The sequence below is a fragment of the Anastrepha ludens genome, chromosome 2 (assembly GCF_028408465.1).
Source record: "Anastrepha ludens isolate Willacy chromosome 2, idAnaLude1.1, whole genome shotgun sequence".
NCBI classification, from domain to species: Eukaryota; Metazoa; Arthropoda; class Insecta; order Diptera; family Tephritidae; genus Anastrepha; species Anastrepha ludens.
The window spans coordinates 102,971,111-102,996,223 of record NC_071498.1 but is presented as its reverse complement, the minus strand read 5'-3'; the positions used below and the strand labels follow the sequence as shown (position 1 = coordinate 102,996,223).

The 25,113-nt window shown below is 34.5% G+C and overlaps 1 protein-coding gene across 1 annotated transcript in view; it reads left to right on the top strand.

The window, feature by feature from the left end:
- The first annotated feature begins 10,966 nt into the window (after nucleotides 1-10,966).
- Nucleotides 10,967-25,113, top strand: part of LOC128871666 (uncharacterized) — a 126,655-nt gene continuing 112,508 nt past the window's right edge. The window contains exon 1 of the mRNA XM_054113608.1: nucleotides 10,967-11,823. The gene's annotated coding sequence lies outside the window, so the exon portion shown is untranslated. The remainder of the gene's footprint in view (nucleotides 11,824-25,113) is intronic.

The following is a 25,113-nucleotide window of genomic DNA, read 5'->3' as shown; positions in this document are numbered from 1 at the left end:
TCCTAATACTAATCTACCTTAATTTTTACAGTTTAAGGAACTTACGATATGCTTTGAAAAATACTAATATGTACAGTAGTATTAACAAGAGCAATTCCTTACATTGTCGGTGTTTCAAAGAGCGCATGCTAATAATCCTTTTTTCCTTTAAAAACAAAGAGAATATGAATGTTCTCTTTTATTAGTTGTTACGAGAAGTCTCTTTCAAACACGCACAGCCACATGCGCTACATATACATATGCATGTATGGATACCCTTATTCATGCATTCAAAGAGTATTTCTGCAGAACAAACTCAATGTAGAAGTCTTGTGAGCAACGGTAAGGCCTTGGACCACATACGCAACCCATCGTGATACAGACAATCAGCTTCCACCATCTTCCTTCTTCCATTTGTTGGTTACTAACATCCATCCATCTGCTTGTACGACCCTTCGAGCTGCTGGTTAAGGCGATTTCTCGGACTACATCAGCTATTTAGTGTGGCGCTTGAGAGCAACGGTGAAGGTTTGTTTTTCGCATTGGAATTGATTTACTATGTGGATTTTTTTGATTTCAACACTTTGGCTGTGGCATTGTGTATTGGGTGTGATATATAAGTAAAAAAAACGGGCAAGAAATTTTCCAAAAATACTTTGTGAGAGGAGCAAAATTAATTATTTTATTGTGAACGTTTTAATCAATACATTGTGTGTTCCATTAAAAGCGTTTACGAAATGTGGCTTTAAAATTATGTTGAATTAGGGCTGTGCCAAGTGGAGCGAAATTGTACTGCAAATAACACCAACAAATTTTTACGGCCATCTCCAGTCACAGGCCACATTAATCAGTGGAGTAAAGGAACCAACCAATCGAAAATTCACTTTTCTGACTAGCCATTTAAATCATTACCTAGGGACGGCAGGACGGATGAACAAATTGCAAAAGAAAAAAAAAACCTTTCATATATATTTGAAAAAAAAAAAAAGAAATGAAACAAAGGAGAATGAAAAGAAACACACCCATTCCCACATATACCCCTCTATCCGCAATTTTTACACTTTTTCATGCTTTTCCATTTAAATTTTTGTGCAAGAAAAAAAATTAGTAATAAAGGAGTTGCTCCCAATATATCGAAACTACTTTATAATAAAAGCAACAACTTTTAATGAAGATCGTTTAACCTGCAAAACTGTGTATGAAATGTGTAGGATAGTGATAAACGTAACTGTTATTCGGACTTAACTACCTACCGACTACTTTTTGTTCGCGTGCGGAGCCGCTCCCAAATCGCGAAAACACGAACAACAACAAAAAGCAATGACAATAAACGAATAGCAACGACGGCGAAAAACGGATGCTGTGCAGAGCAATGCTTACAGCAACAACAAACAGCGGCAGGATATAAAATGTTACGAAAATACGAGTAACTACAACAATTGAGAATATAGAAATCAAAAGAATGCCGATGAAAGTTACAACAAAAAAGGCAAAACGTGCTATAATAAGTAAAGGGAATAGGACAATACATACATACAATACATAGTACAAATTTGTATAAGTATACACAGTATAACGTATCATACACATAAGTATGTACATATATAAAAATTAAAGAGAAAATCAGGTAGTAAAAGAAAAGGCCATCGAGTTAAACGATTTATAAAGTAAACCAAATTATTACAAATTATTTTGTAAATCGTCCATTACGTTTGCAGAAAGCACTCCACCGCTTTCATTGGCCAATTACAATTTGTCTATTGTTTTTGTTGCTGTCACTGCAATACTGCCCGTATCCGTATGCTGTAGCAGCTCAAAATCAGTTGGTGTGCGGAATAGTTGGACAGGATGTCAAGGCCTTAGCTGCACCGCATCACCAGTGCTGCAGCGGCACACTTTCGCACGCACGTGCTGCAGCTTTCATCATTGCCGAATCATATGCAAAAAAGCGTGTTTTATATACATACATACATATATACATATATATATTATATGTACCTAATTACACATGTATGGAGTTATGTGTAAATACACACAGGAGTTATTACTAAACACCATTTGGTTTTTTGAAATAAATGTTTTAAGTTTTGTGAGGTTCTCTGCAAAATAAATTAAAAAAATGCATCTGCGAAAGCTTATAACTTTATAGGTTTCGTACGCATAACTGTTATTTGTGATACACCAACTGAAGCGAGTGAGTTATGGGCTTTAAATAGCTAGTAGAACTTAACATCTAATTTCGTTAACAATTTTTTGTAAATAAATAAATAAAAAATATTCTGAGTGCAGGAAAACTTTATTTTGATCTTTACGCGCTGCACAGCTTGAATGTTTGTACACTGCAGATGTGTAGTTCCCAAGTGTGAAATATGACTAGTATTGGAAGCCATTTGCAAAAATGATAAATCTTCCGATGGAGTGATTAATTTTGCCCCACCTTTAATATACAAAACTTTTCAGAATATTTACATATATATATATATACATACATATATATAATTGGCGCTCTTTGGTTTTTTGGCCGAGCTCCTCTCCTATTTGTGGTGTGCGCCTTGATGTTGTTCCCCAAATTGAGCAACCTACAGTTTTAAGCCGACTCCAAGTAGCAGATCTTTTTTAAGAGGAGCTTTTTCATGGGAGAAATATACTCGGAGGTTTGCCATTGCCTGTCGATGGGTGACCGTAAATAGGAAAGTATCTTCTATCATTGGGTGTTTCATGGACGGGGATTCGAACCTACGTACTTCCGAATGGTAGTTCCGCTCTAACACATTCAGCTAAGGTGGCTGCCAATAACTGAAGGAATAACTCTAGTGAAAATTTAGTTGTTTTAATGCACCTTATTACATATTCTCGTACTTACTCCTCTTAGTTCTAGTTCATGTTAAAAACATTGTCCAACAACCACGTACACATTTTATTTAACAGTATTTTTAATTCAAAGCGATATTTCACTAAATACACCGAGAAATTACATTCTCAATGTTGCATGGAAACGTTTTTCTTTTAAAAACGTTTCTACCCAAAATTTTCCATGTTAAATATTTATTTTTGTTTATACAAACGTTTTCAAAAAGTGTTTTATATAAAAATGGGTAATTTTAAATGAAACTGTAAGACTTTTTTTCTTTACCTTGTTTTCACAATGTGCGATTCCAATTAAGCTAACATAATTTTTATTTTTGTATTCAATTCGAATAAAAGCGTGGCCTTTTATAGTACATTTTGCGCCTAATAATGAAAACACAACAAAATAATAATCAAAATGGCTTTATTGGGTTGGAAGTTGGTTTCACTTCTACATTCGTTTGAATCAATTTTCAGAGCACTTTTGAAACTCAGAAGTGGATAATCTCCAATACGAGCTATTTGAGCTATTTAAAGAAAGCTTTAACAGCTTCATCAAGCGGGTTGCAAAACGCAGATTTCGCACTTTATTTTTTATACTCGGGAACAAACGGAAATTATTTATTAGGTGTGTCAAATCCGGGCATCGATCTTTTGAGTACTCAAAAACTCTCTTGTGTGAGCCGATACGAAGGTGAAGGACGATTTGTCTTCAGCGGTTGGTTTTCTTTAATTCTCCGAAAATCTCTGGCAAAAAAATGGTTGTGTATTACTTAGAATTGACTGTTTTAAGTCTCTTACGACATGATCAGCTTTTCCGGAAAAAATGATGAATTATATGAAAATTTCAACTCACTGAAATAAAAACAATGCTAAAAAATATCTAATTTTTCAAAAAAATATCAAATTACCGCTTATCACACGTAGAGTTGCAAAGGAGCAAATATAAAAGGCCACCCTCGTAGTTTTATAAAATCTTCTAATACGTTCGTATCTGAACAAACTCATCTTATTTTGTTTCGTGTTCGTCAGATTCTGCAATTTTAAATAAAACAATTTTAAAGTATTAGTAAAAAATACAAAACTTCATTTCGCAGTCCAGTCCCTTAATTCAAAAAGTTCCACACGGAACTCGGCTTTGTTTCCAATTACGTTTATAGCGTCGACAATGCAACTTATATTGAATTATCCTAAAGTCTAAAAATAAAATTACTTTATTAACTTATCAAATAATTTGTCTCAATTAGTTTCCTTTTAACTGAAGCAAAAAGTGTTCCAACTCAAATTCTTATAACAATTTCTACACAATTGAGCAAAAGCAAAAGTTTAGCGTGACTGAGCAACGTAACGGGAATATGAAATAACTTTTTTATGCGCTTTTTTTTCTAATCCACGAAGCAGTTCTGATATGCACTTTTTGGTATGTCCTTGAGCTCTCTCAGGCATTCAGTTTTTATCTCCTCAATCGTCACAAAACGTCAATTTTGGGACGGTGGTTGAAGTATGATAACGGTGTTGTTTTTGGCCAAATAATCTCTCGCAAGCAAGGATGAGAGGCAAAAGTCATGAATTTTGTTTCCATAATTCCGGACGTTTTATTCGTATTGCTTCATGCAAATGGCGCATTACTTCAAAGTAATACTCTTTATTTACCGTACGACCTTATGGTTAGAATCAGGGCCGTGTAGAGAGTATTCGGGCCCCGGGGGAAACTTGAGATGCGGGCCCCTTCAAATTTTTTTTATTTATCAAAATGCGTATTAAGTTATAGTGATATAACATTTAATCATTGAAAAACTCATTGATACAATTTTTGATAGAATTAATTATGAAATATTGATTAAAATTAATTTTAGAAAACTCTTCAGCAGATCTGAAATAAAAAAGGCAGCTGAAAAAAGTTAACATTTTTTATTCATTTTGTGAGCCTTACAAATATTTGAAAATTACTGCCACGATGCTTAGAATTTTGCTTTTCTTGCTTTAGCTGAGGCAAAAGCTCTTATAATATCATCGAAGTCGAGTTTCCTTACTAACTCAGATTCCAAATACAAAGTTGCTAATCCTGTTACTCGACTCTGAGTTGAACAAGAACGATGGTAGTCTCTGATCCTTGATAAAGCGCTGAACGATCTTTCGGGGCCGGCAACCGATACTGGCAGGGTGCAGGATTTTCGCAAAGCAATGCAGATGTTCGGGAACAGAGTATCCAAGTTTTTAGCTGGATTATTTTTTCATATATATTTTTTCAAGCAGGAAATTTCTTGGAATTACCCTCGAGTCCGGGCCCCTCTGAAAACTCCGGGCCCGGGGTTTTTTCTTCATTTTGCTATTTCACCGAGATTCGAACTTACGTTCTACGAATGATAGTCACGCACCAACCCATTCGGCTACGGCGGTCGCTAATTTAGTAATTGCAAATTTGTAGTTTCCAGTCCTGTAAAGAAGTTTGCTGATCTCGCGCTTTCCAGCTTGTCAGTGGAATCACTTGATTTTCGTCTATGCAATAGCCACATACCCAATACATAATTACTATGTTTTCCAGAATGATGACTGAAGAGGCGAGTTCTTTAACTGGTTGCTGGGCAAAGAAATCATGGAGAGATCTCCCAAAGCCAAACATCTCATTTATAACCTCGTGTGAATTTGGCGTCAAAAGCAAAATAAGCCCATTTAGTTTAATAAACAAAGTGGAAAAGTGACTCCTATTGACATATACCCCCGGTACTAAATCTATTTAGAAGGCATTAGTAAGGATTTTATAATACATAAGCCAGGGTTTCGTATGGGGATTAATCCAAAATAAGAGCCTGGCGATATCAGTTTGTGATATTTAAAGTTTATCCGCGTAGTTGTATCAAAGTAAAATTTATGCAGCATTGTGGAGAAAGTTACCGTACGACACATACTGATTCTTCTATTAAGATTGTCAAACAGAGTTTCGTTTCCAATGCAATAGATAAGCACTTGTTAAGTGTATCCTTCCAATCTTCTCCGTATAGAGGAGAGAACAACATTTCATTTGGTCTGGTTAGTCAGTGATGCATTTCTAGAAGTGTTGGCGGCCGCCGTGGCCGAATGGGTTGGTGCGTGGCTTGAAACTGTAGGTCCCTCCATTTGCGGAACAACATCAAGACGTACCCCACAAATAGGAGGAGGAGCTCGGCCAAACACCCAAAAAGGGTGTACGCGCTAATTATATATTTATATATGAGTGTTAATCACAATTAGTTTTTTTTTTGAATTTTTTCGGTGAATAGCTGAAAGAGAGGCGTCTGTACTAAGCCAAAGAAGAAAAGTAAGAAGTTCATCGTGAGGTCCCAATTTACCTTGTAAATCATTTGGAAGCCTTCGGCGAGGTACTTAGACGACTAAGCCCTCTTCTTCATAAACTTTAATTTATTAGGATATATATAGGATTAATAGGAGTAGTACCAGATCGCCGTCTTTCAGGACGCTCAGACACAATTTTTTATAAGAGCGCACAATTGTTGGCGTGTGCCGATGATATTGACATAATCGGCTCTAACAACTGCGCTGTTATATTAGTTCTGCCTTCTCCAAACTGGATAAAGAGGTAAAGCGAATGGGTTTGGTGGGGAACGGGGACAAAACGAAGTACCTCCTGTCTTCAAACAAACAGTCGGCGCAATTATTTCGAGGTTGTAAAAGGCTTCATATATTTAGGAAGCAGCATTAGCACCGATAACAATGTCAGCCTAGAAATCCAACGAAGAGTCCCTCTTGCCAACAAGTGCTACTTTGGACTAATTAGGCAAATGAGTAGCAAAGTCCGCTCTCGTCGAACAAAACTAACACTGTACAAGGCACTCATCATGCCCATCCTAACGTATGGCGCAGAAGCGTGGGCGATGACAACATCCGATGAAGCGACGCTTGGAGTGTTTGAGAGAAAGATTCTGCGCAAAATTTTTGGACCTTTGCACGTTGGGAACGGCGAATATCGCAGGCGATGGAACGATGAGCTGTATGAACTTTACGACGACATAGACATAGCGCAGCGAATAAAGATCTAGCGGCTACGTTGGCTAGGTCATGTCGTCCGAATGGATACAAACGATCCGGCTCTGAAATTATTCGATGCGGTACCAGCTGGTGGTAGCAGAGGAAGAGGAAGACCTCCTCTGAATTGGAAAAATCAGGTGGAGAAGGACTTGGCTTCACTTAGTGTGTCCAACTGGCGCCGGTTATCACGAGAAAGAAACGACTGGCGCGCTTTGTTAAACTCGGCCAAAATCGCGTAAGCGGTTATCGCTCGAATTACGAAGAAGAATAGAAGTACTCCAAGCAGGTAGTTTTATTTTGTGGCAACTCGAGACCTGCATTATACTTATCTATAGTTGCAATTACATTTATTCTGCCAAGCGTAACAGAAGTAGTTTACTTCGATGAAAAATATTTAGTTGAGAAAATATATGCACAGACATACAAAAGTCCATACATATATGATAGTTTTAGATTAAATAATCATTTGTATCTATTTGTAAGCATAACGATTTTTATATTTGCTTACGCTTTGAGCTACGTAAAACAGCATTCCAAAATTTACATAAATAATCACAGAATGAAAGAATTTGATTAAAACTACGAGTACAATAAAACCGTACACAAATACATACATACGCGTGCCGCTTCAAGAACAGCTGTAATAATAGTTAAATTATTATTGTTAATCTTTTCAATTTATTTACTTGATGGTTCTGATTTAATCAACTCAATTTTAATGCAGACCCTCACAAGTACATATGCACAGATTGAAGTCTGGCAAAAATAAATCAAGAAATTTAAGTTTGGGTGTACCCGCACTTTTTACACCCACTGCATGTATTTGTATTCCTTTCTAAATGTGATCAATATGGATTGAAGAAATCACATTATTATGATTTGTTATCTAATTACGATTTTCGAACGATTCGTAACAGGCTAAGTACTTTTTCCCACGGGCCCGGAGTTTTCAGAGGGGCCCGGACTCGAGATTATACGTATTTATATGAATTATACATCATTTGAAAGGGCCCGCATTTGCAATTTTCCCCCCGGGCCCGGATATGCTCTCTACGGCCCTGTATACAGGTATTGATGATCAACCAATATTGATGATAAACCAAATCTGTTAATAAAAGCGCAATTTGACATTCAAGTTCCACTTTCTAGTCCTAGAAACAGCAATTAGATCGGCACCAAAGCAAGCAAATTGATCAAATAAAGCAGCAACTGACATTTCAATTAAGAAGCAAATTACTGAAAAGGGAAAGTTAAGAAAAAGATGGCAAAAAACTTGGTCACGATAAACGAAAACTTAACTTAGCTACAAAAATTCTAAAGGATACTTTAATTGAAAGAAATAACCTAGAAATCGAAAATTATTTGAAGAAGTTGACTCCTGATCAAGATACAAACTTCTCTTTATGGAAATGCACTAAAAAATTTACCATTAACCAATTAAATAAAAATGACAAATCATAGGTCGTGAAAAAAGAGAAAAAGGCGAAATCTTTGGAAATTTCTTCGAAAAAATTCTGTCAAATGACGAAGAAAAGAAAATCCACAACCAGAACAACTTCCATTCTAATTTTATGAATATATGTAAAAAGGAGGAATATACACGAAATAATAACTTATATCTATAAAGAAATGAAACATAAAAAAGCACCCGGATATAACATTATAACAGGGAAAGCATTAGTGGAGCTACCAATCAAGGCCTATACATTTTTGCGAGACGTTTTTAATGTAATATTTCGTGTACAATATTTTCTGAAACTCTGGAAAGTTGCAGAGATTATTGCATTGTCCAACCGTATTGTAAAGATCCAAATACCGTATCATCATTAGACCAATAAGCTTGCGAGCGAAAATATCAAAAACTGCTCGGAAATTACTGCATGATCGACTATGTGAAATTCTGTACACAAAAATTATAATACCGGATCATCTATTTGGGTTTAGAAAATAAACATTCGACTATCGAACAGATCCATAGTTACACATAAAATTCCATCCGATCTTAAAACCATCCTTACTGTGAGGCAGTATTTTTGGAAATTGTTTGGAAAGTGTTTGACAAGTGTGATACAAAAGCTTACATCACAAAATAAAAACAATACTACCTATTGACCAATATCTCATTATAAAAAACTACCTAGCCGACCGAAGTTTCTATATTAAATATGACAATAATTGATCAGATATTCATCACCTCGTGACGAAACCAATTCAGCAGTTGCTACGTTCACAGACAAAGACAGACAAAAGCTTAATTATCGCTACTAAAAACTGCAGCGATACACAAACGCAGTTAAGGAAGGGTTTGATAACTGATGCCGAAAAATAAATGAGAACAAAACCGTACAGATTATATTTACTACCAAAACAAAATGTACCGCAGTTCCAATTACAATAAATGGCAAAACACTTACAATAGAACTAACAGCTAAATACCTAGGAATTCACTTGGACGCGAAATTAAATTGAAGCAAAAAGTCAAAGAAAGAAAAACTTCGACAATTTCATTGGGTAGTCTGCGCAAAATCTAAACTTAATATACAGATTAAGCTTTTGCTATACAAAACAATAGTTAAACCAATCTGGTTATATGGGCTACAGGTGTGTGGAACGGCTAAGAAGACTCATATAGCAAAAATCCAACGACAATAATTGAAGATTCTTCGAATTTTGAGCATGTCCACGAGAAGCTAAGCGATTTATGCAAAGTTTTTTTTCATTTTCTTGCTTTTTATTTTTTTTATTTTTAAGTATCTTAAGTGTAAAAAAACATACGAAATAAGGTAGATTTGGGGATAGATTCCGCAACCTTAAAAAATCGTGTAAGATGAAAAAACTATAAATATTTACATACGTATTTATAAAACAAAAACATCATATTAATTACAAAAAAAATGTAAATTAGTGTGCAGTGAAAATTCAAACCACAAGTACAAAACATATAAAAATTCTAATTGAAATAAGCAATAAGATCAATTGTGCAAATATGCATCGCTACTTGATAACAACTGTGCATGTTTTTTACGGACTGGACCAAAATTGGTACCATTATTAGATATGCTAGATACTGTGTCAGATATGTCCATCCCATCTGTCGGGTCTTATTCAAATTTTTAACGGGTTCAGTTGGATTTTTCGTTGTAACAAAGTCTATTATTATTAATGACTGTTGATTTTTCAAGTTGTTTATACAAGGTGGCACACAATTAATCACCCTATAGAAAAACTTATAATTTTTGCAAATGGCGACGGATATCAGTCATATTTGACACTTGTGGACTAGACAACTGCAGTATACAAACAGACAATGAATGGAGCGCGTAAAGGCCAAATAAAGATTTCCTCAAAATTAATTTTTTTATTTACAATGGTAAAAAAGTTATTCAAAAGTTTTAATGCATAGTTGGACTTGGTGAGTTCTAAAATGTACTTCTTGCATAATTTTTGAAGGAACGTATGTATGAATGTATGTATTGTATCTTTACTTAACCTTAAACGAACAAAAAATTCATGTAAAAATTTATTAGTGAACCGTGTTAATTCAAAAACATTTGAAAAAATACCGTGTAAAAAGAGAGTAGGGTGTATTTCTAAAATTAATGTGATTTTTAATTCTTTGACATAACATAAAAATAGCAAACTTGACTTAAAAGCCAAATATTTGGTTTCTCTATCACTGAGGCTGTTAATGCCGGTGGGGAAAATCAGTTGATCTTTATTTAGATCATCTTAACTAATTTCGCATCATTATATACATATATTTGTTCTCTCCCGTGGTTTTTAAACCACTATACCTCACTTTAAACTTTACTACAAATTTTAGAATAGACATTAACTAACTTTTTAATGAATGAAAATGTATTCATTTGCATAAAAATGTAAGCTTTAACTCTAGAAAATTGCCCTTAGGCATTTATGCGTTGGGTATAAAGCAAGAGTCTTAATGTAATTGAATATATTTAAGCAAACAATTGCTTGAATTGATGTGAAAAGCAAAGCACTGTAACAAAGATAGTTCGTAGTAGTGCCATTAAGAAGTGGTGCCATGAGGCGCAAGTCTTTTTCCAATGCTTTTGAATATTATGTATGAGTGCATAGTCGTATGAGTAATTTGATCTTGTTGTCGATCTCGAATCGGTGTTTGTTGATTGCTACGTTGCGACATTTGCTGGGTAATATCACGTATTTAGTATGAAAATTACACGACAAGCGTAATGTAGGCTTTACCGGAGAGCGTTGACAGAAAGAATATCAAAGGAACCTAAAGGTATAATCAACTCAGTGCAATGAAGTGTGAAAGAAAGGGTGAGGTTTGGAGCTTTTATTCTGCTTTTACCCACGCCTGTGGCTAGTGTGGTAGTTGCTAAATGTGCGTGGTAAAAGTGACTAAATGGAATTGCGGTACAAAAAAATAAAACAAAAACAAAAAGTAGGAAGTGTGTATTAATAATTGCATTAAAATGAAGTAACGGGAAGTGCATGCAACAGAGCTTTTAATTAATAAAAAACAATTATTCATTATATTTATTTGCATTATTATCCAGTAGCAGCTGCAAGGATTCCAGTTGAGTGATGTAGAAATCAGTTTTGACTATGTGCAAGTGTAGTGAAGAAAATGATGAATGAAATAAACTGTAAAAAGTCTATATGTATATGTAAAACAAGTATAGTCAAGCAAACATATAAAGAATTGAGAAAATAATAAGCGAGATATGTGTTTGAATTATGTGAAATGTATCGACTTATGCACCTATAATATGTATGTATGTATAAATATCCGAGTGCTTAGTTTCTTACAAAATTTTGAATTGAAAGTGCGAACCGTTATTATGCGCGCCACATCGAGCAAAGAGAAGTAAACGAAAATAATTATGAGCATTGGCACATTCACAAAAACCAAATCAACTATAGCCTGCAGAACTGAAGTAATAATTATGAACGTAACGTTGTGAAGTCGTCTTCTGTTTTTATGTAAGTACATAACTAGTGTATTTTACTAAAACTGGCTACCATTGTGCACATTTACAAGTAATTAAAGGTGAAAGGAAATGTAATAGAGATAAAAAAACAGCACACAAAACACAAAAAGAAAATAGATATGCACATACATACATTCATTAAAAAATAGCAAACAGCATAACCACAAGAGCCACCAAGTGCCAGCAACTCAAACACCAGTACAGCTCAAGTGCCCTGAGGCACACACACACATGCACGAGCGCATGGGTATGATTAAATGTGGCTTGCAAGCGAATGCATATCCTTACATGAATATATGTATGTATGTATAAATGTATGAATAAATATATAAGTATACATACGTACATTTGTGTGCGCATAGGTTGGAAAATGTCCAAAAGGGCGTGTGTTGCCTTTGCAAATGACGAAAATAGGCGTTTTGCTATTGTTTTTGTGAGGTTGTTTTTTGTATGTCTTTTTGCTCTTTGAGAGCTGTTTCTAACCTTCTTGCAAAGTGTACATTAACACATATGCATTTGGCCACAAGTTTATGTATGTATATAGCTACATACATACATAAGCCTATAGCTTCTATCACCAAGTTTAAGTATTCTTCAGCACCTACAATTACATATACATATGTATGTGTAGACACGCAAATGAAAAAATTATAAAAGATATAAAATGGATAATGAGCGATTTGCTTCTCTTCACGAGTGTGCTAACTAAAACAACAAAAAAAAAAAAGCAAAAAAAAAAACGTATTTACACAGTCAAGCAGAGAGACAAAGTAAGCGCATACGTCAGTGCAAAAAATCCAACAGCTGCGATAACAACAATGAGCATTAGGAACAGCTGCTAAGCTGCCAACAAAAGCAGTGAGAACACAGCCACAAAACAGAAATTTAGACAACATTATGTATACAGTTACTTCCCTAAGAAGTAAAAAAGAGTCAAATAGCAGTTATCCATGTGCACTATTTATATATATATATGTAAGTTGAAAGATGCTGCTGAAATCTAAATTATCATAGACCTTATTCACAAATTCATATAAGCAACTGTCAAGCTAGTCGGCTAGCCACAATTAAGTGTCATTGGCAACGGTTTTATATAAATACATTTATGCATATACTCTCACACATATAAGTATAAAGAGTTTACAGGGAGCAAAGAGAATATTTACTAGGAGGATATGTGCAGATGAGAATACCAGTAGACAGACAATAGTTCCCTTAAAGTATTAACTATGAGACTCAGCTGGAAGAGCTAACGGTATTTAGTACATGTAGATTTAGGTATTTACACATGTACCGTGTTAAGTCCAGTGTTGCCGGTGTGATAATTTATCTTTAATTTCCGGGTTTGTTGTGTTACCAAAATTTTCACAATCATAAGAAGTAAAGAAATATAATGTTAACCTGGTAAGCAAAATATTTTTGTAAAAATCTCAATATTAAAATTAAAATAATTAGTTTTCAAAAATTAAATTTTCGAGAACATAATTGGTTGTGTGCTACTGCATATTTATTTTCATTCATTTATTTATTGCACAGGTTAATGAAACAATGTGATTTAAGCACTAGCGAAAAAGGTTTTGTAATATTCATCAAATACCTACTTATCTAAAAGTGGTATAAACATTTCTTAGTGTTTGTTCTAAATCGTTTTTGCTTACTTCTTGGCGAATATATTCAAGTTCTGTACAATTGTTTAATATATGGGTTATGGTAAGTTCATAGGTATTGTGGTAGAAACAAGTGGATAGCTGAGTTTCGTCGTAAACTGCCCTTTTAATGTCTTTTTTAGTTAGTACATTGGTTGTTGTTGTTGTTGTTGTTGTTGTTGTAGCAGCATAAACAATCCCCATATATATACTGGTGAAGCGACAGTCCTTGGCCGGATATAAATCCGGGTCGTTCCGGTTACGTAGAACCGACTGTCGTGGGAACAACACATTGGTCAATTCCAGTGCTGTTCTAGTTGCCATTTTTACTGCATTATCCGCAAGAGTGTTGCCTGGTATCCCAATATGGCTAGGTACCCAGAGGAGCTAGATGGTGTCTCCCTTATTTCGGATATTATCATTCACATTTAAAGCAGATTGGATCACGGATAGGAATTCAGGGCAGATTAAGTACTTTGTGCGCCTGGTTTTGGCTAGGCGACTAGCGTGAAGAATGGCTACTTCAGTGATAAAAACAGAGGTCTGCGGAGGTAGTAAGTCCATCATGCTGGAAATCCAAATGAAGCTGGAAAGAGGGTTACAGATATTTAAAAATCCCTGCACGAAGACACTGGGAATGGTGCTCTCCTGTTTGTGCTCTGTAAGTTTTACTTGTAATATGATTGAGCTGTTTTGAAGTAACCAAGGAGGTGAATGTGGGCTGAAAGGATCCCTTTAGTTTAAATTAATGTCAAGTTCTTAGGTGAAGAGGTGATGCTTTTTTGGGTTCACGTTTTCGTTTAATTTTGTATTTGGTGATAGTTTTCAGAGGTGAATCGTCAGAGTACCAGAGTTTTGGGAGTAAGTATCTCGAAAGATGGGAGAATCACTCCATTAGTTGAGGTAATCCGGCTTCAGCAATTATGTTGGTGATTGGGTTTGTGCGGAAGGCTCCTAAGGAAAGACGAAAAAAAGTGTTTTTATTTTATTTTACGTATTTATCAAGTCTATGGTTTAACAACCTCACAGGCTGCATAGATTACAAAATAACTTAAAATGATTATAATAATTCAATTTTAGCAGAGATTTTTTTCATAAAAATAACATATATTCTGAATTTGAAGTAAATTGACCCAGAAATTAAATTTTTCCAAGTATCTCGATCCCACCGCCATTTATAGCGCACTTCTTTTGTGTTAAGTATTTGTCTTCATATAGCCAATAAATATTTTGAATATGAACTGAATAGGACCCTAATTAGATTTTAAGTTCGACACCAGCGCCCCCTATTAGTGAAAGTTCTATCAAATTCGATTTATCCGCTCCCCAGATTAGCTTGTTTAAACAGAGAAATCTACAGACAAGGTTCTTAAAATATATATCATTGTATTCAATCTCATTGCATTCCACAAAACTTTTTGATAATTATTTCCATATGCAGATAAGAAGGTCTTAAAGTTTTAGTCTTGCCATAAATTGTATGACAAATTTTACAATACATACGGCGAGAATAAATTCTGGAAATCCAGACCTGAATCCGTTGGACTACAGTGTGTGGTCAGAATTGGAGAATGTGGCCAGTCGAAGATCTCACAGAAATTTGGAGAGTCTAAAACAATCTTTGTTTCGAGCAGCGACGTTAATATCCATGGAAACCGTGCGAGCTGCAATAGCTGATTGACCTAATCGTTTGAAGGCTTGTGTAAAAGTAAATGGTGATCATTTCGAATGAAAATTAAAATTTTTTTTACGTGATAAAATTAAAACTAACTTTATTAAAAAAAAGTGTTTTAATTTCATATCTATAACAGACTTAACTTGTAACAGAACATATGATAGGATCAAGTACATATTAAGGGAAATAAAGAGGTATGACTTGTATATTTGCCATATTAGCACCTTCTACAAATATATTTTAATGATAACAAAATATAACATTTTGAACAATATTATTTTTCTGTATTTTTTTCAAGTTGCTGCTTGCATCTAATTGTAAACAAAACCTATCAATAACTAATAAGACAACTTGATGAAAAACTTCAATTATATAATACTTATGTGAAAATAAAAAGTTATCGTTTTTAGGGAAGGCGTCTTTCGTATTTCGTATAAAATTCGTATTTTTCATTGTTACGACAGTCGGGCGTACTTTACCAGAATGGCCAAATACGGCTAGGAGCTGCTCGCTCGCACCGAAGAGTGACCGATATAAGAAATACTTTTTCTACCCTTTGTTATTTCATGTTTCCTCTCTGCAACGATATTTTGAAAAATTGAAAGGTGGTCACTCTCAAACTATCATACTTGGTTATAAGGTATTTTATTGAATTATCACTCATACGCCATGTTGTACATTAAGCATATTCTTCATCATTTCCTCGACTGCAAAGAGATACCAATTTATTTCACCGCTTATTAAGGCTAAATTTATCCTTAAGCAATACGCTTTAAGCTAGTTAATTAGTGTAAAGTGTTTACTGGACGGCTGCGACTTTCGTCTCAATGAGCCTCTAACCCAAGTGAAAATCAATTTTTGTTCCATCTGCACTCAACTCATACCAGTAACATTTTCTTTGCTCAAACTTTGACATGTTCTATATTTATATCCCTTTTTTCTATGAAGAACTCCTTAGAAGCAGCATGTGCTAGACATTACTTTAAGTCCTTTCCTTTTTTAAGTTTTCGCATTGGAAATTCGTACTACCATAATCAATTTCGCCAAATAAATCATTTATTTTGTTATATAACAATCGTAGTTATTTTCTGTTTGAATCCCCTTACCTCCAACTTATGTGAGGAAAACTCATGTAGCTTAAATATGAGATAATGTAAGATAAGTTTAATATATCTTATGTAGAAATAATTGGCTTTCAAATGATGTGTGTTTCCATAGATGTCGACGTAAAGGGAATTGAAAAAAGGACCTTAAGTTTTCAGTTTTATATTTTAATATTGTATTTTATTTAATAAAGTGCCTGTAGTATCCAAACTATTAAATTCTAGTGCTAATAAATTTTTCTTTCTGATAAAAGCTTGTTTACTCGAGAACAATGGTTAATTTTAATGGAAATCATATAAACGGTCTTTGAACGCAAAAATATCTCGAATCCCGTAGAATTTTTTATTCGTGATTTTGCTTGATACTTTATGTGGCAAGGCTACTACTTATTTTCTCTTTGTTCGAGTTGTCCTGTTAAACCAAGAATGGCGGCTTTTGAGAAGAGTATGTACATCTCTCTTAAAGAGTGGCGACCCTTCACCTCTCAAATTTATTTGAAAAATGAATGAATTTCAAGAAATTATAAGCAGAGGGAAAGCGTAAAAGAGTAAAAGAAAATTTTATAATATATCTATATAGAAAGTGGGTATGCACTTATATTATTCTCTTTAGAATAAATGTGCGCCCATACATATACATATATGCGTTAGGCTTTTATTGAGAAAGTGTGCATTTTGTGTAGCAGAGAGATTTGACAATTTAGGTAGAGCCAAATAGAAAACGAGCATACCATAGGCATACATACATATTTAATAAAATTGTTTATATTTAGTAGAAGACAAAATAAAAATAAAAAATACAATAATAGTTAAAAAAATAATAAAATATCTTTTACTATGTTATATAACACGAACTACTAAACAAGCATCAAAATATATAGACTCGACATGGCTGAAGGCTTTAACGCAAAACATACATGCATATTTTGGCCACCTATGTAGGTTACTTGCAATTAAAGGTAGACGGATTTTAAGTGCAGTTCCGTCGATCGGGTGGGAAAGATCAGGTGATTGAGAAAATTTGTGCGGTTTTTTAAATATACGATACTTTTTGTGTTGTTGTACTGCTAACCTTCTTATAGTGGCTCATAAACACATCATTTTTCAAAAAACGTGGTTAACGTGGATAAAAGATCTTTTTTGATATTGAGAGTTCATAAATTCGAAGTTGATCATGGGTTTGGGTTGGCTTACTGTACGGCTACAGTAGTTGAATGGGTTGGTGCATGACTACCATTTGGAAGTACATAGGTTCGAGTCTCCGTACAAGAAATAACAAAATGATAGAAAACGTTTTTTCTAATAGCGGTCCCCTTCGGCAGTCAATGGCAAACCTCCGGTGATATTTCCGCCATGAGAAAGCTCATTATACAAAACATGTACCGTACGAAGTGGGCTTAAAACTATAGGCCCCTCCATTTGTAGAACAACATCAAAACGCACACCACAAATAGGAGGAGGAGCTCCACCAAATACCAAAAAGGGATGTAAGGCCAATTACTTATTTTTTTTTTTAATATCACTGTAAGATTTTAAGCTGCGTAGAAGAAAAATATGTGGAGTGCTTGAACTGGGTTCTACTTGCTTAGAAATGGCTGTAAAGTGATTTTAGATCTCTTCAGCCGGCGCTGAATACTCAGTATGTTCTTTACCACCCACAGCTTTTCCCTGTATAGGGAGAATTAATTTATCTTTTTCTTAGAAGTGAATATTTCCTCATCTCATTTCGTTTTATTTTCAATAAGAGTACTTAGAAAAATTTGAAAAATAATAATTCTCTTTTAATATTTTTGAGAAAATGAGCTAAATAAAATTGTCGGAAAATATTTCGTTTTACAATTCAACGAAGGTTGGTGTCAAACGAAAAATAGTCGCTAGCCAATGGCAATGAATGCCTACATCTTGTTCCTTGAAGATTGCTTTGATTAGATTCCAAAGAAAATGATGTTGGCAAAAAAATATTTTCTACCTGAATTGGGTATTAACTTCGCCAAAAATTAAATCAACCAACGGGTAGGTAAAACTAGAAATGACCCATCGCGTTCAATAATGGCAAAATCTTCATTTCAAAGCAAGACCCGACGAGTCAAGTGGCTCACGATAACATCCATAAAAGTCGGAAAACAATCGTGGAAGATATGTGGTGTGTCATGCAGCTAGCGGGAGTAAAAAAGTTATAACGGCGATAAATGAAATAAACCAATTTATATATGTAACTATATATATTTTAATTTCATTAAAGTATCTTAAAGCGCAAACAGAATAATGTGTTGATATTACCACTAGAGCAACATAAAGATACTAAAGAGCACTTTTCATCGAACAAATAATGGAAAGTTAAGATGCCTCAATATTTATAAGTTCACAATGAATGTATAAATTAACCACTACTAGAGCCCCATTTCGTCTAAACCTGTTTTACGCTTGAGCCGCTGATGAGGACTTGGCTGGAATAAAAGCTTCAGCGTTGACATGTGAGCACTTAAACGCTGTCTGTGAGCTATGGCGCACTTTTTCGCTACGCAAATCAAGAGTGTATGCCAATAAGGTAAAGACATTTTATTTTTTCCTGACATTTGCCTTCCTACGTAGTTGCGTATAAAGGGTTATTCCAAGTGTAGAGATTTTGAATTTATATGGGCAAGCAAATTGTAAATTAATGCGAAATATATGCCCAAAATAGTTTACTAAGAAAAAATAAAGGAGTCAAACTAAATGACGCTGTTATTAAATGTGTGGACATTGTTAAAAATTTAGGGGTTACATTTAATAGAACTCTGACATGGAACAAACACATTTTTATTGCCATAGGCAAAGTTTATGGTATGCTTCGAAATTAATGAACAACTCAACATTTTACACCAATAAATACTCGACTGCTACTTACTAAACGGTATTTGTTACCAACGTTATTGTATAGTTCTGAGTTATACAGTCCTTGTAATAGTGTGCGCCGTAGCTTAATGTTTTGTATAACAATATTGCAAGATACGTTTACTCTAAAAAACGTTATGACCACATTTCTGTTTTTTCGAAAAAAATTGCTTCCGTATCTTTTTCCGATTTGCTTAGGTTTAAATGTTTAGTTTTACTCCAGAAGATCCAGATACCTCAAATATCGACTTATGTTTCTAAAAAGTTCTACCGTTCGTTAGACTTAATCCCGATAGAATACAGTTGTCTGGTGACTGAATGTCAATACTTTATGTTTTCTGACCCTTTTTGAAATACCTCACCTCATTAAATTAAACGTGTAAAAGAAAGCTCGTGCTTCAAACATAAATTGCTTCGCTACCTTGCCGAAAATTGCTGAATGTACTCAAATGGTTTCACATTATTTCAATCTATTCCAATTAAGCCCTACTTCTACTACTACTATTTTTACCTTGCATTCCTTTTTTAATACCTTCTCTAACTTTAATTTCTTTACCACTAGCTGTAATTTTTTAATTTAAATTTAAATTTTGTGTATGGATCGCGCTATCGAGAGATGATTAACGATTTTTCATGGGCGTTTATTTTCAACAAGACGGCGCGACGTGCCACACAAGCAACGAAGTCATTGATCGTTTATGGAAATAACACCTCTTATTGGAAAACCCTTTATATCAAAAGTATGGGTATTTTCAATAGGGACATATCATAACTTTTGCAGAGCCCCATCGGAGAAGTTTCGACGCTTTAAAAGATCAAGAGGTGTCACTTCTTGATTCAAATTAAGATAGACTTACAAGCGAAATTCGCCATAATATTGGCTAGAAGATTCAAGAACAAGAAAATACATTAGTCACTATATTTTTACTTTAATTTGTCCGCAGAAGTGACGATTTAAATTTTTTATGATTGCCAAATGTTTTTTGCTCAAAGTATTTATTTTATTTTATTAAAACTAGTATTTTACAAAGAAGAGGAAAATTAGCTTTCAGATTATACAGCAAACTGCTCTGATAAAGTTATATCTGCCGTTGATGCGATGCAGTAAAAAAATAAATAAAATGAAAGCAAAATTTAATTAATAAATAAATGCAGCGCATAAATTATTTTTCTGAAGCCAGTTCTGATTAAAAAATTCGCAATATTGAAAATTCTTGAGTATTTTAGCAATACGCTGGTCGTCAAATATTATGCTTTTAGTTGTATTGAAGTTTATGAATTCAAGGAACTGCTATTGTCCTGTAGGGGAAGTATACGCAGTGTGGTACTCTTGAACTATTTACTTATATGTAGTAGGTGGGAGTGCATGACAATAGTGTGATCAAAGCGTAGTCATATGAAGACAATAAAGTAGTGAATCGGAAAATAGGCGGAAAGTGTGGTTTAGTGTCTTTTAGGCACTAAGGTGCCGAAGGTAAGCAATGGTTTGGTAGAAAAAATGATGCTTGTTCATTGTAAAAATATAAATTTTCCAAAATTTAAACAAGATTTGTATTACGAAATGAAATGAGTACAGTAAAGCCCCTATATAACGAACATTGATAAAATGAAGAACTCAAATTAAGAAAATTTTTACGGATTACCGAATCCCATGACAAAACTTCGTTGTTATGAAATTTTCCTTACAAAAATGTTGCATAGATATAGGGAAAAATTTTGAGTATGAAAAGCTTCGTAATATGTTGATGGTTAACCGCTTAATGATTTTGAAGGAATAAGGCTCGCGAGCGGTACACATACTCTAATGCACCAACTCGAGTGCTGCTCACAGGCTTGTATTACATAAGATACATGATACGTGCTTGACAATCGCTAATTGTCATTTTTTCAATTTGTAAAACTTTATAAAATTTGTGTAAGTGTTTTTTTAAAGCGTTTGAAAAATTCTACTTAGAAATTTTTATATATTAAGTTATGTTTTTATATTTTATTACATATATAATTTTGAAATTATAAAACTATTCTTTGCTCTATTCTTAACTATTATTTTTTGAAACAATAAAGGGTGATTTTCTAAGAGCTATAGGAAAGTTTTTCAAAAAAACACACATCAAATTCATTTTTATTTAAATGAATAGTACAGTCCATATAATTTAATGTTTGAGGATTATTTCATGCAAATGTTGACCGCGACTGCGCTTCAAATGGTCCATCCGTTTAGTCCAATTTTGGCATACAATTTCCAATGTTTCGGCCGGTATCTCACATATAAATGCTTTAATGTTGTCCTCCAATGCGTTAATTGAAGCGGGCTTGTCTGAATAGACATGAGTTTTAACATAGCCCCACAAAAAATAATCTAAGTGCGTTATATCGCACGAGTTAGGTGTCAATTGACAGATCCCGAACGTGAAATTAAATGTTCACCGAACTCGCCTTTCAACAAGTCCATTGTTACGCGTGCTGTGTGGCATGTGGCACCGTCTTGCTGAAACCACATGTCATGCAAGTCAAGCTCTTGCATTTTGGGCAAAAAAAAGTTGGATATCATTTCACGGTAGCGCTCACCATTCACAGTTACGTTCCAATGATACCTCCAGCCCATAAACCGCACCAAACTGTGACCTTTTCTGGATACATTGGTAGCTCTTGCAATTCTTCTGGCTGATCTTCACTCCAAAATCGACAATTCTCCTTATTTATGTACCCATTGATCCAAAAATGAGTCTCGTCCCTGAACACAATTTTTCGACTTTAAACTTTCTTAACAGAACACGCATTTTTACAATAAAATTCAATGATTTGCAAGCGTTGTTCATTTGTAAGACGATTCATGGTTAAATTTTAGACCAAACTGAAGATGTTTGACACTGAAACAAAACACGAAACGTGCGTCAGCTGTTTAAACCAACTGTTTAAAAAGATATTAGCTAAAAAATCACCCTTTATAAGACCTTTATAAGCGTGAACCAATAACATAACAGAATATTTTTTCACCAATTGAAAACTTTTAATAAAGTATTCACTGTATGTTTTTCTTTATTGTTTCATCTGAAAACAAAAACAAGCCAAAAAGTGAAAACTAGACTTATAATAAATTAAAAAAAAAATTAATTTTTCGTTATTTCTAGGTTTTGATTATAATTCAATTATTACAGCTTTGCTCACTTGACACTCCCTTACAAAAGGTTGAAAAAAGTAGAAAAAATTAAATAATTTTTGGTAAAAATGAAACAAACTGCGAACGGTTTAAAAAATAAATTTGAATGTAAATAATGTAAAATGTAAATAACATATTTTATGGACAATGTAAATATATTTCATACAAGCCCACATTTATGTGTATAAATAATTCAAGATTATGTTTTGTGAATTAATTTTTAAATTTAAAACTGATTGTGAAGTTGCGAAGTTTTGTGCAATTTGAAGCAAAATGGGGCCATAAAGAATTCTTACATTACTAACTACATCCCCACATTCCTGTTTTAAAAACTGACATTCACGTGCTCTGGCCTCGTGTGAAAAAATAAGGTTTTTCCAGTATCTTCCGCATGCAGGTACTGGTACTGTACTTTGCTAAGCTTCTTCTGGACACTTCATCCCCTCATATGAAGGTAGCGTCATTGGAAACAAATTCCGCCAATCCCGGCTTTTCTATAATGCAGCCTGCAATGTTATCGCTCGAAACTACCCAATTATTCTCCTTGTTGTAACTCTTTGGGAAATCCGAGCTCTTTGCAAACCATTTATTCTTTCAAAATCATCACAATAAATAATCAGGAAAATAACCAGAAATAAAGCTTTTTGAAATCTCCATTAATGTATCGATCTTGGGTTGCCTCAATTACTCTATCATGTCTGGACTTAGCGGTATATCAGGTTGTATTCCATGTCATACTAGCCTGTATATATCTTTATACATTTTAAAAATGAAATGTTTTTTCTACAAACTTTACTTTTCCTCCACTTTTACTCAAAATTTCTAGAGCTATCAACCCAGTGTTTTGCTAAGGGAGCCAATTTGTCAAGAGGGAACGAGAGAGAAACCTTTTATAGGTTGTGGCAACCCTGTTCGAGCGGAACGGAGAGCGCCACGATTGAGAGCGAGGAGGATAGTTTTGACAGTTGATTTGGGAATGTTTGAAAGGAAGGTAGCGGAAAAAACGAAAAATAAAAGCTGAATTAAAAACTCAAAACCGTGTTTTATTTATGCGGTATTACATTGGCGACGAGTAAAAAAAAAAAAAAAGAAGGACGAAATATAACCGTGGTTTAAGAAAATAATTGGATAAATAGTGCAGGCACACAGAATGGCAGAGCTAATTATAAAGCCGTTTCTTTGCGAAACAATAGAAAAATCATCGTTGCGTATTGAATGGGAAAAATGGCTCCGAGCGTTTGAAATTTATTTAGAATCTGAAGATATCGTTTCAGTAAAGCAAAAGAAAAACAAACTTTTACATTTGGCAGGTAGCTTACTCTTTGCCAGGTGCGATCGAAGCATATAATGAGACAGCTAAGAACGATGTCTATCAAGTTTTAGTTGATAAACTAAATGCTCACTTTTCTCCAAAGCAAAATTCTATTTTCGAAAGACATTTGTTTAGAACTATATGTCGCACCGAAGGTGAAACTTTTGCAAGATTTGTTTTAAAATTACGTCAGCAGATAAATAAATGTTCTTTTGGCACTACAAAACATGAAATTGAAGAAATCTGCCTTAAAGATAAAATTATTGATGCATGGGCATCAAAAGAGCTCAAGAAGAAACTTCTTGAAAAAGAACGTACTTTGGACGAAGTCATTGCGGCGTGCCAAGTAGATGAACAAATAAATCAACAATCAGAAACCATGATATCTGACACAGATGGAATTAGTTCAGTTAACAAAGTTAAATACCTGGCACGGGCTTCGTTTGCCCAAGGTGGTGAATGTGGTAGATGTGGTCAAAATAGCCACGCTGATAATAGCTCGTTGTGCCCAGCTAAACTAATAAAATGTAATAAATGTGGTCGCGTAGGGCATTTCGCACGGAAATGCAGGACAAATTTAAAACGACATTCTACCCAATCTAACTTTAAAAACTCAAAACGTAAATATAATAACATTCGTTTGGTTAGTGATGACGGTTGCGACGCAGATAAACCTAAACTCGAAAGTCATTGTTTTAACATATTAAGTGACGATGAAGAAGAGACAATACAAGTGAAAATTGGGGGTCATTCGATCTCCGTAATAATTGATTCTGGGTCTCGGTTTAATCTGGTAAGTCAAACTGACTGGTTGCATTTACAAAAAGCAAAAGCTACGCTTTTCAACGTTCGCTCAAATACCCATAACCAATTCAGAAGCTACGCCTCGGACCAATTGCTTAAGGTAATGTGCGTTTTTGAGGCTCCTATATCTGTTGATAACAATCCCGAGATGATTGCCTCATTCTTCGTTATTGAGAATGGGAAACAATCACTGCTTGGCCGTGAAACGGCAATTAAACTGAACGTGTTACGACTTGGTTCCAACCTAAACCATATTGAGCCTGTGAAACCATTTCCGAAATGGAAAGAAGTTGTAGTCAAACTTTCTATTAACCCAGAGATAAAACCTGTACAACAGCCGATGAGACGTATTCCGGTAGCTTTGGAAGAAAAAGTGTTAGCTAAACTTGATGAATCACTAAGTCTAGACGTAATCGAACCGGTGATAGGTCACAGCCCCTGGATATCACCGATGGTATTAGCTTTTAAAGAAAACGGCGACATTAGAATATGTTTGGACATGCGTTTGGCAAACAGAGCAATTTTACGCGAAAATTATCCGCTTCCCACCTTCGAATCGTTTATGACGAAATTGAGAAACGCAAAATTTTTCTCTCGGTTGGATCTTAAAGACGCTTATCACCAACTCGAGCTTCATGAAACCAGTAGAGAAATCACAACGTTTATTACGCCTCGAGGACTTTTTCGCTATAAACGATTAATGTTTGG